General features: G+C 43.4%; 1 protein-coding gene across 7 annotated transcripts in view; it reads right to left on the bottom strand.

The window, feature by feature from the left end:
* Positions 1 to 16,816, bottom strand: part of ZNF644 (zinc finger protein 644) — a 144,814-nt gene that overhangs the window by 104,932 nt on the left and 23,066 nt on the right. For all 7 annotated transcript variants that reach the window (XM_073593170.1, XM_073593171.1, XM_073593165.1 and 4 more), the window contains one exon: positions 6,416 to 6,465. The gene's annotated coding sequence lies outside the window, so the exon portion shown is untranslated. The remainder of the gene's footprint in view (positions 1 to 6,415; positions 6,466 to 16,816) is intronic.

The raw sequence follows: 16,816 nt of genomic DNA, 5'->3' as shown, positions 1-16,816 counted from the left end.
GACTAAAGCGTAAAAGAACAGAACAATTAGACATTCTGCTTAGGAAATTACAGACATTAGAAACAAGCCATAAACTAACACCCACAAGGGAATTAGGGGCCGAACTAGATACCACCCATACACAAGTCACAGACATACTGCGCTTCAAAGCAAAAGCAGCGCTCCAAATATGTCGGAGGAAACTTTATGAATCCGGCAATAAGTGTGGGAGACTATTGGCCCGCTCCCTACAACAACAAAAACTGGCGTCATACATACCTAAGATCACGACCACTTCCGGTAAGACAGTCTCCCTTCCCAAACAAATTACGGAAGAGTTTAAAACTTACTATAACTCTTTATATAATCTACAGATGACACCACCCATACCAGACAATACACCTGAATATATATCCTCATCACTAATGCCATCCCTACCGCTAGAGACAAGAGAATTCCTAGAGGAACCCATCACACTTATAGAACTCCAGTCGGCCATAAAAACCACCAAACAGGGGAAAGCACCAGGACCCGACGGCCTGACTATTAACTACTATAAAACCTTCCTCCCCTCTTTAGGCCACCACATAATGAAACTATTCAACGACCTTGGCTCCGGCTCAAAACTACACCCCTCGACGCTCCAGGCACAGATCTCAGTAATCCCAAAAGAGGGTAAGGACTCCACACAATGCGGCAGCTATCGCCCAATATCATTACTAAATACTGACCTGAAACTTTTTACCAAAATTATTGCCTCTAGGATACAACACTTACCACGACTCATACACTTAGATCAGGTGGGCTTCGTGCCAACCAGAGAGGCCAGGGACAACACCATTAAAGTTCTGAACCTACTCCATATAGCAAATAGAGACGAGACGCCAAGCATCTTTCTTAACACAGATGCAGAAAAAGCGTTTGATCGCATACACTGGAAATTTCTGTTTGAAACATTGAAGCATATCGGAGTAGGAGAAAGGCCGTTTAATTGGATATCTGCAGCATACTCTAACCCATCAGCCAGAGTCAGGGCTAATGGTGTTGTCTCAGATTCTTTCCCAATATCAAATGGAACTAGGCAGGGGTGCCCACTCTCACCCTTGCTATTTGCCATATCACTTGAACCCTTCCTATGCCACGTGAGACTAAACCCAGACATCAAGGGGATTACAGTACGGGACTCCCAACATAAAGTGTCTGCATATGCAGATGACTTGATGTTCTCCATCACTAACCCAGCCATCTCCCTCCCAAACTTAATGAAAGAGTTCGAGATCTACGGACATCTTTCCAACCTAAAAATAAATTTTAACAAATCCGAAGCCATGGGAATAGGGATTCCACAAACTCAACCCGCACACTTTCAACATAACTTCCATTTCAAATGGACGGACAAAGCCCTGAAATACCTAGGCACTTATATCCCTCAAAAACTCTCCCAGATTTTCAAACTGTTATAAGTGAAATTTACTCTATCTGGTTAAGCTTATTTGTTTATACAGAACAAATCCAATCAAAAATGTTTTCGTCTGGGCAGTTGGAGTGGACCGAATCTACAGTCTGGAACGTCTGTTGTCACGGGAAACGGGTAAGGTGGAACGTTTCTTCAGTACTTGGACCTCATGATCCATGTTCCGCTATTCTGCGGGGTCCACCTCTTGGGCTGAGGGTGATCCAACCCCTACTTGGGGGCGGCACAGTGGTGCAGTGGATAGCACTTTCGCCTAGCAGTAAGAAGGGTCGCTGGTTCGAATCCCACCCACGACACTACCTGCCTGGAGTTTGCATGTTCTCCCTGTGCCTGCGTGGGTTTCCTCCGGGTACTCCGGTTTCCTCCCACACTCCAAAGACATGCTGGTAGGTTAATTGGATCCTGTCTAAATTGTCCCTAGTATGTATGAATGCGAGTTAGGGACCGTAGATTGTAAGCTCCTTGAGGGTAGGGACTGATGTGAATGTACAATGTATATGTAAAGCGCTGCGTAAATTGACGGCGCTATATAAGTACCTGAAATAAAATAAATAATAAATAATAATAATACTACTGTTTAGCCTAGATGGAGTGTACCCTGTACACCTTGCTATATTCCTTTCCCCCCTCTGTTTTTGCCTCATCTATGTGATTTGTGAAAACTTGAAACATAACATTTTACTTCACCACAAAAGAAATATGCGATCCAGGCAGCATAACCTCTTAGTGAGAAAATATGATTAACACAATGATATATGCCTTATTGTATTATATCCAGATAATCCCCACCCAGAAGGCAGATGGTGGGATCTACTGAGTTCACATATGCTATATAGGAAGTTAAAACATGTAGGCATTTCTGTTTAATCCTTATCGCCTGAACATAGCAAATCTCGCTTTTCGTTTATACAAATGCTGCATCATATGTAACATATGTTGTACATGCAAGTTTGACAACTTTTCTGTATTCTTGATACATGATTTTCTTTAAATAAAATAATATAGAATTAAAAAGGTTTTCCTGGCTTTGTACGTAATCTGCTGGGGCAATTTTCTGTGAGAGAGCAAGAAGCAAAAAAATTATTTTTGTGTATTTACTTTTTTTTCAGGTTTTTCACATGGGCATACTTAAAGGAGAAATGCAGCCAAAGCTCATTTGGGCTGTGTTACACCTGTGGATCACAGGTGTGCAGTCCGTTCTGCACTCCTGTGACCCATTTTCAGCAGACAGCGGGCTGAAGCCTGTGGTCAGCTGACATCACAGAGCAGTTACAGGCTGGGGAAAGATCATGACCACATGGTCGGGATCCACCCAGGCACTTGGACTGGTGCCCGGCTCAGCCTCAGAGCCTGAACCAGCCGTTCCCACCCCCTCCACAGCCCAGCGCTCCAGTGAATGTGGGGGGCAGAGCAGAGAGCCAGTGACTGACAGTCACTAGCTCTCTGCTCACAGAGCACTGAGCGATGAGCAGTGTTTGAATGCTCAGTTTTCTGTGTTAGAGCCAGCAGGGGACACTTGGTAAGTGTCATTTTCAAAAAAAAAAAAAAAAAAAAAAAAAACCACACCAAACTTCTCTTTTAAAGTGGAAGTAACTTTTTTTGGCACTTTTACCTACAGGTAAGCCTTTTATAAGGCTTACCTGTAGGTACAGTTAATATCTCCTAAACCTGCATGGTTTAGGAGATATTTACACTGCATGCAGCCGGTGACATCACCAATCGCATGCATTCTGAAGGGACGGCATACCTGGACCGTCCATGATGTCATCGCATCACAGCCGGAGGATGCTAACCTGGAAAGGAAGACCATGTGAAGATGGAAGCACCATAAACCGTGACAGCGCGTAGCTGGAGGGCTTCGTTCTAAGGTAAGTTTGTGATGCATACTAGCACATTATGCCTTTACCTGGCAGAGTTTGAAAAAAAAAAATTAATATTGGTGCAGTTTACTATCGCTTTAAGAACACACCAGTGCGAAGGGCCTTGTTTGCACACACAAGATACAAAAGGGGTTCAGTGCATCTGCGTGCAGGTAGTCACATTCAAGTAAACAGGGACACAATGGATGAAAGGATACAAACTGCAGCTGCCAATTTGACAACTGTGAGGGTGCATGCCCTTGATGCATGATGTGTGAGTTCAGAGACACCCATCCCCACAAGGATGTCAGAGTGGGTGAAGCAGCTGTGTCCATGCAGCTGCTGCGCCCCAAACCATATGAATGAGACTGCCTGCACACTTGTGTTTACTATGCCTGCAAACACAGTCCTACGCATTGGTGTAAGCTTAAGTATGCCCATGTGAATGAAACCTTAAGTGTGGAAGAATGAAAACATCTAAGCTTTTTATTGTTGTCTGCTTCTGTTTCAGAGACATCATTTCCCCTCATTTGTTTTTGTGGGGAACAGTAAGACAGTAAGGCACAATCTTCCCAATGTGACCCACAGACAGTAATAAAAAAAGCTTACAAAAGTTCTAACCCTTTACCACTATCTAACCTTAGAAATTAGGTTCCAAGGGGACATAAATAAAGCAGTCAGGTGTATAAAGTGCTTAAGCCTACCAGGCCATCAGCTTGGGCACTGGTGATGTAGTCAGCACTAAGGGATCTCAGGAATCATATGTGAGAGTGAATAAGTAAAAATATTTATATGTATACACAAACCCAGACAGTGTATACAATCAGTAAATACACACAAATACAGCCATGAAGACCGTAAGGGTGCAGAAACTTCTCAAATTATAGACCCCCAACCAGTCAGAGAAATTCTGGTTGACAAGCTTTAACAACAAGTTTTCTTAAACAGAAAATTGCTTGACAGTTAAAAGAATTACATCTGTAAAAGTTTTTCTTGGGTAAAACCTAGCCTTTTACAATGTCCATTCAGTTACAACATTCTAAAAAATGTAAGCACGTACATTTCATCACACCACTTTACCCAGTTTTCCTGCTATTGCAGTCTGTGTTTCACTTTGCTAGCATACACAAGTGCAACATGTGTGTACACCACTAGAGGTCACTACAGATTAGTTTTGCTTGCTTCTGATAACAGAAAGGTATAGTTCTGCACGAATGCCAAGGTATAGCTTGGTAAAATCCCAGAAAGAAAGCATCCAGTCATAAACAGTCTTTTCATTTTGGGGGATAATGATTAGAATAGACTTTGCATAAAAATGTCATAACTTGTAATTTGACACGTGCGAGTAAAATTAATAAAAAGGAGAAAAACCTAAACGCATATGGGCTGAGATAGAGATCCAAAATTTAAAGTAATTATAACAGCCTGGTAACTAGACATTTTCAAAAAGGTGGCCAGAAACAGCAGCGCCCGTATTTCTCTCGGGACAGATTTACTATAAGTAGAGTGACCACACTCAGTATTTGAATGGCACAATAACACCAGTAGACTCCACGCCCTGGAGGTAACAAAATAAATAACACTTTGCATGCAAATTAGTATATCATTGTCTAAATCAATTATTTGTGTAAAAATATTTTTTATGTGAAACCTGTCACAGCTGCCATCGTAAAGTAACAAAAAAACCTACATTTTTTTCAATTAAAATAAACGTGTTGAACTTACCTGCTCTGTGCAATAGTTTTGCATAGAGCAGTCCCGATCCTCCTCTTCTGAGGTCCCCTACTGGCACTCCAGACGCCGCCTCTTCGGCGAGTGCCCCACGTAGAAAACTGCTTTCTATGGAGGCACTTGTGTGGGCGTCCGAGCCGCCCTGTTTGCATCCATTAACACAGTCCGAGCACCTCGGCCCCACCCCCTCGTCACATAATTTGATTGAGCAAATGGCTCCCGCTGCTATCCCTCTCCCCAATTTGGGCAGTGGGGGAAGCTGCTACTCTTGTACACATAGCTGGAACGGTACGTATAAGGGGGGATCATGCAGCTCAGAAGGTTTTTTTTACCTTAATGCACAGAATGCATTAAGGCAAAAAAAAAAAAAAAAAAAAAAAACTTAAGGTTTTAGAACCAGTTTAACAAAGAATAAATTCAATAAACACATTCGTAAACCAAAAATTGCAGGCCTGAGATGGCGCTGTGATTTGACTCCTGCCCCAAAATGTTAACAAGGACACCAAAAAACAAAAACATCAGCACAACATACACAAAAAAAAAAAAAGTATAAAAACTTAAATAGTCTACAACACAAGTGACAAACAGGTGTTAACTGTCCATTATCCAGACAACCGGCTATTTATTATTCATTAAAAGGTACTTGTATAGCGCTGTCAATTTACACAGAACTTTACATATTTGTTATACATTCACATCAGTCTCTGTCCTCAAAAAGCTTACAATCTAAAGGTCCCCAACTCACATTAATACATACACATACTACAGCCAATTTGGACAGGGGCCAATAAACCTATCAGCATTTCTTTGGAGTGTGGGAGGAAACAGGAGATAGCATAATACCGTAAATTAGCAATAATTTATTCAGACCCAGTTAAATCTATTCACAAGCAACATATAAAATACTGTTCATCCCAACTGTCAAATTGCATAAAACTACATATTGTCATCAGATACACAGCCACCAGCTTGTGGGCCAGGCTGTCAGCATTTTACGCAGTCCCCCTATTGCGTCACTTCCGGTTTCCATGCAGCCATGCTCTAACGAGTTTTGTCCTTATGCACTGTGGTGGAAATACCCACAAAAAAATATGATAGATATTATAAAAGATAGAAATACACTCTGGATCTCAAGTCAAAGTGTCTGCTTTGGTAATCCGATGTGCAGCATCATGATCAACGAGGCATTTTTTTTGCCACACTACAGCAGTAGCAAAGCGGGGTTCATTTTTAGAACAGACGAGACTTTAAAAAAGGTATCTAAAAACAAAATACATTTTCTAGCAGCAAAGAATAGACAGACAATGTGAAATTTGTGCTTCTGCACAATTTACATAACAGAAACTAGGTTGGCTTAAAATGCTTTACTTACAAGTTTGTTTTCTTAAAGTCAAGGAAAATCAGGATAAAACTTTACAGAACCTGAAAGAAGTCAAAACAAGAACAAAAATTAGTTAACTTTAGCAAACTATTTTTTTTTTTCAAACACATTTAAGAGATTTAAAAGCATGCAGCACTGTGCATCATCTATCCTTCCCATTGGCAGGAACGGGCACTTTAAGACCTTAAACTGCCAGAGGTGTTACACTGGTTTCTCAATCATGTGACTGCTGATTGGCTGCCTTAGTTAGCATGTGATCAAGAGTGTGTCCTACCAGCTCCAGATCCTCACTGTGTAACTGGGATCGGTCGATGACAGTACTGGGGGTTCACTGTTATATGAGCTGTAAGCACAAAACTGCGACACTGGTCATATGCGTATGTGGCAGCATAGCATAAGGCCCACCGTCATGACACCACCTATGAGATGAATGGTGTTAAGTTGATGTTGTGGCACCTATTCTTCATGTTTTTGTCTTGTTTTTCTGGTAGCACCTGGATAGTGTTGGGCAAACGGTTTGGGTCGAATAAAAGTTCTCCGAAACACAGTGTCAATTTGCTATTAAGGAGCAGGGCCAGGAAGCCGGACGACCGCTTCCTTAACAGAGGAGTCATCAGCTGTCAGTAGGCTTCCCCGCTGACAGCTGAAAGAAAAAAGAAGCCTGAAAAAACGGGAAGGATGGGTGTGGGACGAGCGAGCTCCCCTCTCTCCCCCCTCCTGAACATACCAGGCCAACATGCCCTCAACATGGGGGAGGTGGGTGTTTTGGGGCAGGGTGTTGGGGCACCTTGTCCCTATGTTGACAGGGACAAGGGCCTCCTCCAGCAAATCTGGGAGGTGGTTGTGGGGGTCTGTGGGCAGGGGGATTATCGTAATCTGGAAGCCCCCTTTAACAAGGAGGGGGGCACACCGTTTTCTGGTTTTTGTTGTACTGGTGTCCTGTCGAGAAAGGTCCCCCGGATAGTGTCCGCCCTGTACTGCGCAGGCGCAGCGCTTGCGCAGTACGGAGGACAAAGGAGACGCCGAAAGTCTCCGAACATTAAGACTACATTGCGCCACACGCTCCCGATGCTCATGCAATTCTGCAAGGGGTGGATGCATACAGAAGAGGCCACATGATGGGCAGAGCTCATATGAGGGGGTGGATTTCACAAAGGGGCGGATCTTTGCGGGGGGTCGCTTGTGTGTAAACACGCCCCGCAAAGACGTGTAGTTTATTAAACTGCCCCTGGCAGAGTTGCAGAAGCATCGGGAGCGTGCGGCACAATGTAGTCTTAATTGCGCAGGCGCCGTGTACAGCTGATGAACAGCTGTTCATGTTTGAAGACTTTCGGCGTCTCCTTTGTCCTCCGTACTGCGCAAGCACTGCGCCTGCACAGTACAGGGTGGACACTATCTGATGGGGGACCTTTCTCAGCAGAACACCGGCAATTTAAATGTAATTTTTTTTAATTTTTTTTCTTTAGAAATGTCAGTTTTGCTGCAGTAGGTTCTATACATGGTACAGATATGCCACTCTACAGGCAGACTAAGCTAAGGGGACCCCCCAGGCACTATATTTAACCACTTCAGCCCCAGAAGGATTTGTTCCCTTCATGACCAGGCAATTTTTTGCAATACGGCACTGCATCTCTTTAACTGACAAATATGCGGTCATGCGACGCTGTACCTAAACAAAATTGACATCCTTTTTTTCCCCCACAAAAAGAACTTTCTTTTGGTGGTATTTGAACACCTCTGCGGTTTTTATTTTTTGCGCTATAAACAAACAAATTTGAAAAAAAAAAAAACAACTTTTTGCTATACTACATATCCCAAAAAATTATATATATATATATTATAAAAAACACAAAATTATTCATCAGTTTAGGCCGATATATTCTTCTACATATTTTTGGTAAAAAAAATAGATAAATATACCGCAATAGGAGTAAATTGATTGGTTCACGCAAAAGTAATCGCGTCTACAAACTATACAAACTTTTTTTATTGTTATTACTAGTAATGGCGGCGATCTACTATTTTTAGCGGGACTGTGAAATTGAGGTTGACACTTTTTGGGGACCAGTGATATTATTACATTGATCAGTGCTATAAAAATGCACTGTCAATGTAAAAATTACACAGGCAGGGAAGTGGTTAACACTAGGGGGCGATCAAGGGGTTATGTGTGTTTCCTAGGTGTGTTTTAACTGTAGGGGGTATGGGCTCACTGGGACATGACAGAGATCACTGTTCCCGATTACTGGGAACAGTAAATCTTTGACATGCCACCTATCAGAATGGGGATCCGCCTTGTTTACACTGGCAGATCCCCGTTCTGCCTCTCTACTAGTCGATCATGGGTCGCCGGCGGACAGAGTCCACCCAACCAGCGGGCACGCTCCAGCAGCATGCAACTGCACGAGTCGCCGTACAGGCACGGCGATTCGCGCAGGAGAGACGACCAGCTGCAGTATATCTGCGTGAGCTGGTCGGCTAGTGGTTAAAAAAAAAAAAAAAATTGTTTCACTTAAAGCATCATTAAAATTACTGCACCTTTAAAAACAATCATTTTTCACATTTCTGGCCTTAAAGTCAACCCACTTAAGTCTAGAGCTCTCAATATTTCTATTCCACCTACTGATTTGGCTCAACTAAAAACCTCTGTACCGTTCACTTGATCCACCCACTCTCTCTCATATCTAGGAATTCAGCTGACCGCTACCCTATCTGACCTCTTTTCAGGCAACTATCTCCCTTTGTTCTTCCAGCTAACTAACTTGATGACTAAATAGCCCTCTCTACCATTAGTCTGGATGGGTAGAACAACAGTGGTTAAGGTGTCTATCCCCCCAAAAATATTATCTCTTTCGGGTGCTACCTAACAAGGTCCCCGGTTACTATCTCCACTTGCTACAGAGACGAGTATCCTACTACATCTGGCACACCATTAAACCTCGAAGCCCACGTTCAACCCTTTATTTACAGTGTCTTGCAAAAGTATTCACCCCCTTGGCATTTTTCATGTTTTGTTGCCTCACAACCTGGAATTAACTTGGATTGTTTGAGGATTTGCATCATTTAATTTACAGAACATGGCCACAACTTAAGATTTTTTTTTTTTTTTTTTTTTTTATATTATTGTGAAGCAACCAACAAATAGGGCCAAAATAACGGAAAAAGTCAATGTGCATAACTATTCACCCCCTAAAGTCAATACTTTGTAGAGCCACCTTTTGCGGCTATCACAGCTCCAAGTCACTTTGGATAAGTCTCTATGAGCGTGCCACATCTTACCACTGGGATTCTTGCCCATTCCTCCTTGCAAAACTGCTCCAGCTCCTTCAAGTTGGATGGTTTGCGCATGTGAACAGCAATCTAAGTCTGACCACAGATTTTCTATTGGATTGAGGTCTGGGCTTTGACTAGGCCATTCCAACACATTCACATATTTCCCCTTAAACCACTCAAGTGTTGCTTTAGCAGTGTGTTTGGGGTCATTGTCATACTGGAAAGTGAACCTCTGTCCAAACCTCAAATCACACAGAGTGGTACAGGTTTTGTTGAAGAATATCCCTGTATTTAGCACCATCCATCTTTTCCTCAACTCGGACCAGTTTCCCAGTCCCGACTGCTGAAAAACATCCCCACAGCATGATGCTGCCAACACCATGTTTCACTGTGGTGATGGTGTTCTTTGGGTGATGTGTTGGGTTTACGCCAGACATAGCGTTTTCTTTGATGGCCAAAAAGTTCAATTTTAGTCTCATCAGACCAGAGCACCTTCCCTCCATACATTTTGGGAGTCTCCCATATGTCTTTTCTCAAACTCAAAACGTGACATTTTGTTTTTTGCTGAAAGTAATGGTTTTCTTCTGGCCACTCTACCATAAAGCCCAACTCTATGAAGCATACGGCTTATTGTCGTTCTATGTACAGATACTCCAGTCTCTGCTGTGGAACAATGCAGCTCCTCAAAGGTTACCTTAGGTCTTTGTGCTGACTCTCTGATTAATGCCCTCCTTGCCCGGTCCAGGAGTTTTGGTGTGCGGCCATCTCTTGGCAGGTTTGCTGTTGTGCCATGTTCTTTCGATTTGGTTGTGATAGATTTGATGATGCTCCTAGGGATCATCAAAGATTTTGATATTTTAACCTAACCCTGACATGTACTTCTCAACATTGTCCCTTACTTGTTTGGAGAGTTCCTTGGTCTTCATGGCAGTGTTTGGTTAGTGGTGCCCCTTGCTTAGGTGTTGCAGCCTTTGGGGCCTTTCAAAAAAGGTGTGTATATGTAATGACAGATCATGTGACACTTAGACTGCACACAGGTGGATATCATTTCACTAATAATGTGATTTCCGAAAGGCAATTGGTTGCACCAGTTTTTTATGGGCTTCATAACAAAGGGGGTGGTACTTGGTCCCTGCTAGAATCGTCAAACGTGTTCCCCAATACCCCCCCTACTTGCTTTAGAGGTTGTACAGACCAAGGGACCCACCCTCATATCTGGTGGTCATATCCAATAGCACAAACCTTTTGGAACTCCATATCTGGCATGCTCTCCACCCTCTTTGACACATTTCTAGCTCCTGATCCATCTACAGCATTGTTGAACCTAAAACCGCCTTCCTTAAAGCGGAGTTCCACCTGTTTTCTAGTTTATTAAAAGTCAGCAGCTACAAAAAGTGTAGCTGCTGACGTTTAATAAACATTTACCTGTCCCACGGTCTAGTGATGCGGGTGCCGGAAAGCCTCGCTCCTCTCCCCAGCGCCATCATAGCAACTGTGGGCACCCGGCCATGACAGCTTACGGCTTTACGGTCGGTCGCTCTGCGTTTTGCCATTGGCCAGGCAATCTTCTGGGACCTGTGACGTGTCCCAGAAGATCCGCCTAGGGCGAGAGTCGCTGCCTAGACGGTCGAGAAGAGGAAGCAAGAAGTGGGACAGGAGGTCCCACTCAAAACAAGGTACCCACTACCAACAAAGAAATGACATGCCAATTGTGGCATGTCATGGGCGAGGAGTGCTTAAAGCGGAAGTTCCACTTTTGGGTGGAACTCCGCTTTAACACAACACCAATTTAAACTTCTATAGTAGATTACAACAGCAGCCAAACAAATCATCACTAAATCTTGAAAGTCCCCCAGCCTCTGTGTCCTTGCAGTCAAAAACAAGGTTACACAAGTCATGATCCAATGCGAAAATTGAAGCTTTGTTACAGAGTCGCCAAATACAAAAACCTATGGTCCCCATGGGTAACGCACTTTCTCCCACCCAGATTCGATGAATCTCTTCTGCTTCCATGGGTAGTTCCCTTGATGGAAATTTCTCTGATGTGCTCCACCTAGCACATTCTAGAGACACCTGGTGTTTCCTTGGCCCCACTCCTCTCCTCCTTATTCCTTTCTCTCTCATGCTGGTCACTGGAAGTTCAACATGGCACCTCATGGCAAAGAGCTGAGGATCTGAAAAAAAAGAAATGTCGCTCTACATAAAGATGGCCTAGGCTATAGGATGATTGCCAAGACCCTGAAACTGAGCTGGAACACGGTGGCCAAGACCATACAGCGATTTAACAGGACAGGTTCCACTCAGAACAGGCCTCACCATGGTCGACCAAAGAAGTTGAGTGCACGTGCTCAGCGTCATATCCAGAGGTCGTCTTTGGGAACATAGACGTATGAGTGCTGCCAGCATTGCTGCACAGGTTGAAGGGGTGGTGGGTCAGCCTGTCAGTGCTTAGACCATACGCCGCGCACTGCATCAAATTGGTCTGCATGGCTGTCATGCCAGAAGGAAGCCTCTTCTAAAGATGCACAAGAAAGCCCGCAAAAAGTTTGCTGAAGACAAGCAGACTAAGGACATGGATTACTGGAACCATGTCCTGTGGTCTGATGAGACCAAGATAAACTTATTTGGTTCAGATGGTGTCAAGTGTGTGTGGTGGCAACCAGGTAAGGAGTACAAAGTGTGTCTTGCCTACAGTCAAGCATGGTGGTGGGAGTGTCATGATCTGGGGCTGCATGAGTGCTGCCGGCGCTGGGGAGCTACAGTTCATTGAGGGAACCATGAATGCCAACATGTACTGACATACTGAAGCCGAACAGGATCCCCTCCCTTCGGAGATTGGGCCACAGGGCAAGCTTAGGGTAAAGGTGATGAACAGGCCAAGCATGTCTCCAGACCTAAACCCTATTGAGCATCTGTGGGCAACCTGTGAAGCTCTGGTGAACTCCATGCCCAAGAGGGTTAAGGCAGTGCAGGAAAATAATGGTGGCCACACAAAATATTGACACTTTGGGTCGAATTTGGACATTTTCACTTAGGGGTGTACTCACTTTTGTTGCCGGCGGTTTAGACATTAATGGCTGTGTTGAGTTATTTTGAGGGGACAGCAAATTTACACGGTTATACAAGCTGTACACTCACTACTTTGTATTGTAGCAAAGTGTCATTTCTTTAGTTTTGCCACATGAAAAAATATAATAAAATATTTACAAACATGTGAGGGGTGTATTCACTTTTGTGAGATACTGTAAGCCTTCAAAAATAGGCACTTTTCACATTCTAGTTCCATAGACTTCAATAGGGTTCGATATTCGGGTCTGAATTTTTACTGTTAGGGAGTTCTGGTGCGAACAGAACCGAGGGGTGTTTGGCCCATCTCTATACCTGGACAGTGAGAGAAGTGTGTGTGTGTGTGTAAGTATAAGAACCCCTTGGAATTAACAAGTTTTCTGTGGTAATATGTCATAAAATGTGATCCGATCCTCATGTAAGTCACAGCAACAGAGAAATACAATGTGCTTAAGTTGATAACACACAAAAATACTAATTTCTCATGTCTATTGACCACACTCATTAAACAGTCACAGCGCTGGAAGAAAAGTTAAGCGAATCCATAGACTATTTACTTCAAAAAAAGCTAATTAGAGTCAATAGTTTGCATACCTGGAATTAATGAAAAGGAGTTGGAGGTGTGATTTAGAAATACTTTCATTGGTAAAAGTCTCTCAAACATTTTAAGATTGCTATTCATAAGCATCAGCTGATGTGAACCATACCTCGTAAAAAAGACATACGATCAACAGTATTGATCTGCATAAGGCTGGGAAGGGATACAAAGTACTCTCTAAATGTTTAGACATCCACTAGTGGACAGTTAGAAAAATGGTCTATAAATGGAAAGTTTAGTACTGTTCCTAGATGTGGGCACCTAGCCAAGATGACTACCAAGGCACAATGCAGAATGCTCAATGAGGTAAAGAAGAACCCACGAGTAACCGCTAAAGGCTTACAAACATCACAAACTGGCAAACATCCCTGTTCATAAGTCTAACATATGTAAATCTTTAAACAGGCACAGCGTCCATGGCAGAACGATAGAGCAGATAGATAGATCGGGTTTCTAATCCTTTACCACTCCAAAAAAAAAAAAAAATAATCTTTTGCACACTGTACGGGACCACTTCATGTTGTGGGTGCTAGGACAACTAACATCCATAATCATCAGTGAAGACATGCCTTGATAAAAGGGTCCTTGTGCCCCTGAAACGTCTACAGTACTAAAAGTGAGGCAAAAAGGTGAAAATGATTTGAGGGAGGGGGAAGAGGGAAATACCTTCCAATGGGGACACTTCAGCAGTAGGAGTGTCGTTCTGACAAACTCTGTGTGACAGCTGATCAGAGGAAAGGCCCCCCCCCCCCAATTAGCAGAAGAAAATGCTTTCAGAGCTGTGCTTTTACAAGGCAAGCTCTCTGCTAATCTATTTATAGCAACCTCCCGCGACACACATTTCAGACCGCCGTCTTGGAGAACTTGCCAGAAGTCATCATGCTGATAACAGAAGAACGGAGCAGCAGAAACACACAGGACTCAGTTCTTTGGAGACAAATAAGGAAACACTACAGATGTATGTGCCCAGCTCAAAGTCTATGAATCGGGTTTACATCCACTTTAACCACTTGCCGACCGGCTCATGCCGATACAAGTCGGCAGAATAGCATGGCTGTGCGAAACCCCGTATGGGTACGTTGATCCCTTTAAAAACCTCCAGGGGGCGCGCGTGTCGGCTGCACGGCGGGGGACCCAGTGTGCTTGGCCAGCGCGATCGCCACTGGCTACATGTGATCGTGGGCACGAGATACAGCACGGGGATTTGTGTGTGTAAATATACAAATCCCTGTTCTGTCAGGGGAAAGGAGACCTATTGTTTGTTCCTAGTTGATCGCCCCCTAGTGTTAACCCCTTCCCTACCAGTGAAATTACACAGTAATTAGTGCATTTTTATAGCACTGATCGCTATATAAATGTCAATGGTCCCAAAAATGTGTCAAAAACGTCTGATCTGTCCGTCGCAAAAAAAAAAAAAAAAAAAAAAAACTCAGATCACTGCCATTACTAGTAAAAAAATTAATAAATAAAAATGAAATAAATCTTTCCGATAGTTTGTAGACGCTATACCTTTTGTGCAAACCAATCAATATTCGCTTATTGCGATTTTTTTTACCAAAAATATGTAGAAGAATATATATTGGCCTAAACTGATGAAGAAATTTGTTTTTTAAACACATTTTTGGGGATATTATAGTAAGGCCCCTTTCACACAGACGGTTAGAATGGTGCTTTTAGCTGCGGATTTTCTATTTTTCTACCGCAGCTAAAAGCACACAATGCTTTCCTATGGCTCCATTCACACACTGCGTTTAGCTACGATTTAGTTACATGCGGTTTGGTGCGGATGGAAAAAATAGAATGGACTGCGTCCAGGAGCGATTTAGCACAGCTATCTGCACATAACTGCAGGTAATCGCAGTGTACTATTTCTCCTGCGGATAGCAGCGGCAACAAGGAAAGAAAAGCAACAGGAAGCACATCAGAAATGGCAATCAAAAACTGCGGTAGAACAGCCGTCCGTGTGAAAGGCGCCTAAAATGTAAAACATATTGTTTTTTTTCCAAAATTGTCACTTTTTGTTTATAGTGCAAAAAATAAAAACCGCAGAGGTGATCAAATACAACCAAAAGAGAGCTCTAGTTGTGGGAAAAAAAGGATGCAAATTTAGTTTGGGTACAGCATTGTATGACCGCGCAATTATCAGTTAAAGCGACACAGTGCCAAATTGTAAAAAGTCCTCTGGTCAGGAAGGGGGTAAAATCTTCCGGGGCTGAAGCGGTTAAAGGCTTGATAGAGTGATTGTACCATTCTTCCAGTGTGGAATTTAAACAATCCCTCCAGTGACATTTTTTATGAGTTGGTCAAGTGCTTCCACAGACCTTTTCCTTGACAAGGCATCCATTTGAGGCATCTTTTATAGAAGGGCTTTAGCCTTCCAGCTATTTAGCCAAAATATTCTGCGCATGTGGATATTAGGGTCATACTGCCAATGTATCTATCTTACAACCTGTTCTAGGGCATCCACACAAAAAAAGCAGAGAGGAAGGCAAATCGCTGTAAACGCTCAGTTAAAGCATGAATATAGTGTCATGTTCGTTGTTCATTGTCCTAATCCAGGTTGCTGCTGGTTCGACATACTGATATTTGCAATGAGAGATGGTTGCAGAGCTGGGCCTGCAAGAACCTTTACCTGCTTCTCAAACTTTCTTTCTGCAGAATTATTGAATGCAGTGTCGCCACCTTGCTGGCATTGTCCGCTCCTTCTCTTCTACTAGTGCCCAATAGCAAGCCGCTTGCTATAGAGGTGCCTGTGCGGGTTTGCTCCTGAGTCATCTGTGTGCTTCATGGACACACATACACAGTGTGGCTTAGCCCCACCCCCCCACTCCCACCTCTCAGGATTTGATGGACAGCTGCCAGAGCCAACAGCTCCCACTGCTCTCAGTGAAGCCTGTGAATAAAAAAAAAAGGGGGGGGGGGGGGGCACACAGACAGAATGCATTAAAGTGTTACTAATCCTAATTTTTTTTTACCTTAATGCATTGTTTGCATTAAGGTAAAAAACATTTTCAGTTTCCCTGTGCCCCCCTTTCTCTGTATGAAGAGAAAGAGGGGAGAAGAGCTCAGCCCTGTGCACAGCCACATCTATTCCTCCCCTTACTTCCCCTTCACACCGCATTTGAGCAGCAGCAGGAGCCATTGGCCCCTTCTGCTGTCAATCTAATGCAGTGAAGAGGAGGTGGGGGGCGGGCCTAAGTCCCACTGTGCAAGTCTATGGAGCGCAGCTCCTTAAACACACAGGTTGGGAGCGAGCACGTACAGTGTGTCCCCAAGGCAAACAGCTTGCTATGGGAACGGAGAAAGAAGATGAGGAGGCAAGATCGCCACAGGGGACCCGAGAACAGGAGGATCAAGGCCACTCTGTGCAATAAAACTGTACAGAGCAGGTGGGTATAACATGTTTGTTATTCTAATTTAAAAAAAAAAAAAAAAAATGAAAAGGTTTCCTTTTA

Source organism: Aquarana catesbeiana, linkage group LG07, assembly GCF_042186555.1.
Source record: "Aquarana catesbeiana isolate 2022-GZ linkage group LG07, ASM4218655v1, whole genome shotgun sequence".
NCBI lineage: Eukaryota > Metazoa > Chordata > Amphibia > Anura > Ranidae > Aquarana > Aquarana catesbeiana.
This window is presented reverse-complemented; position numbering and strand designations above follow the sequence as displayed.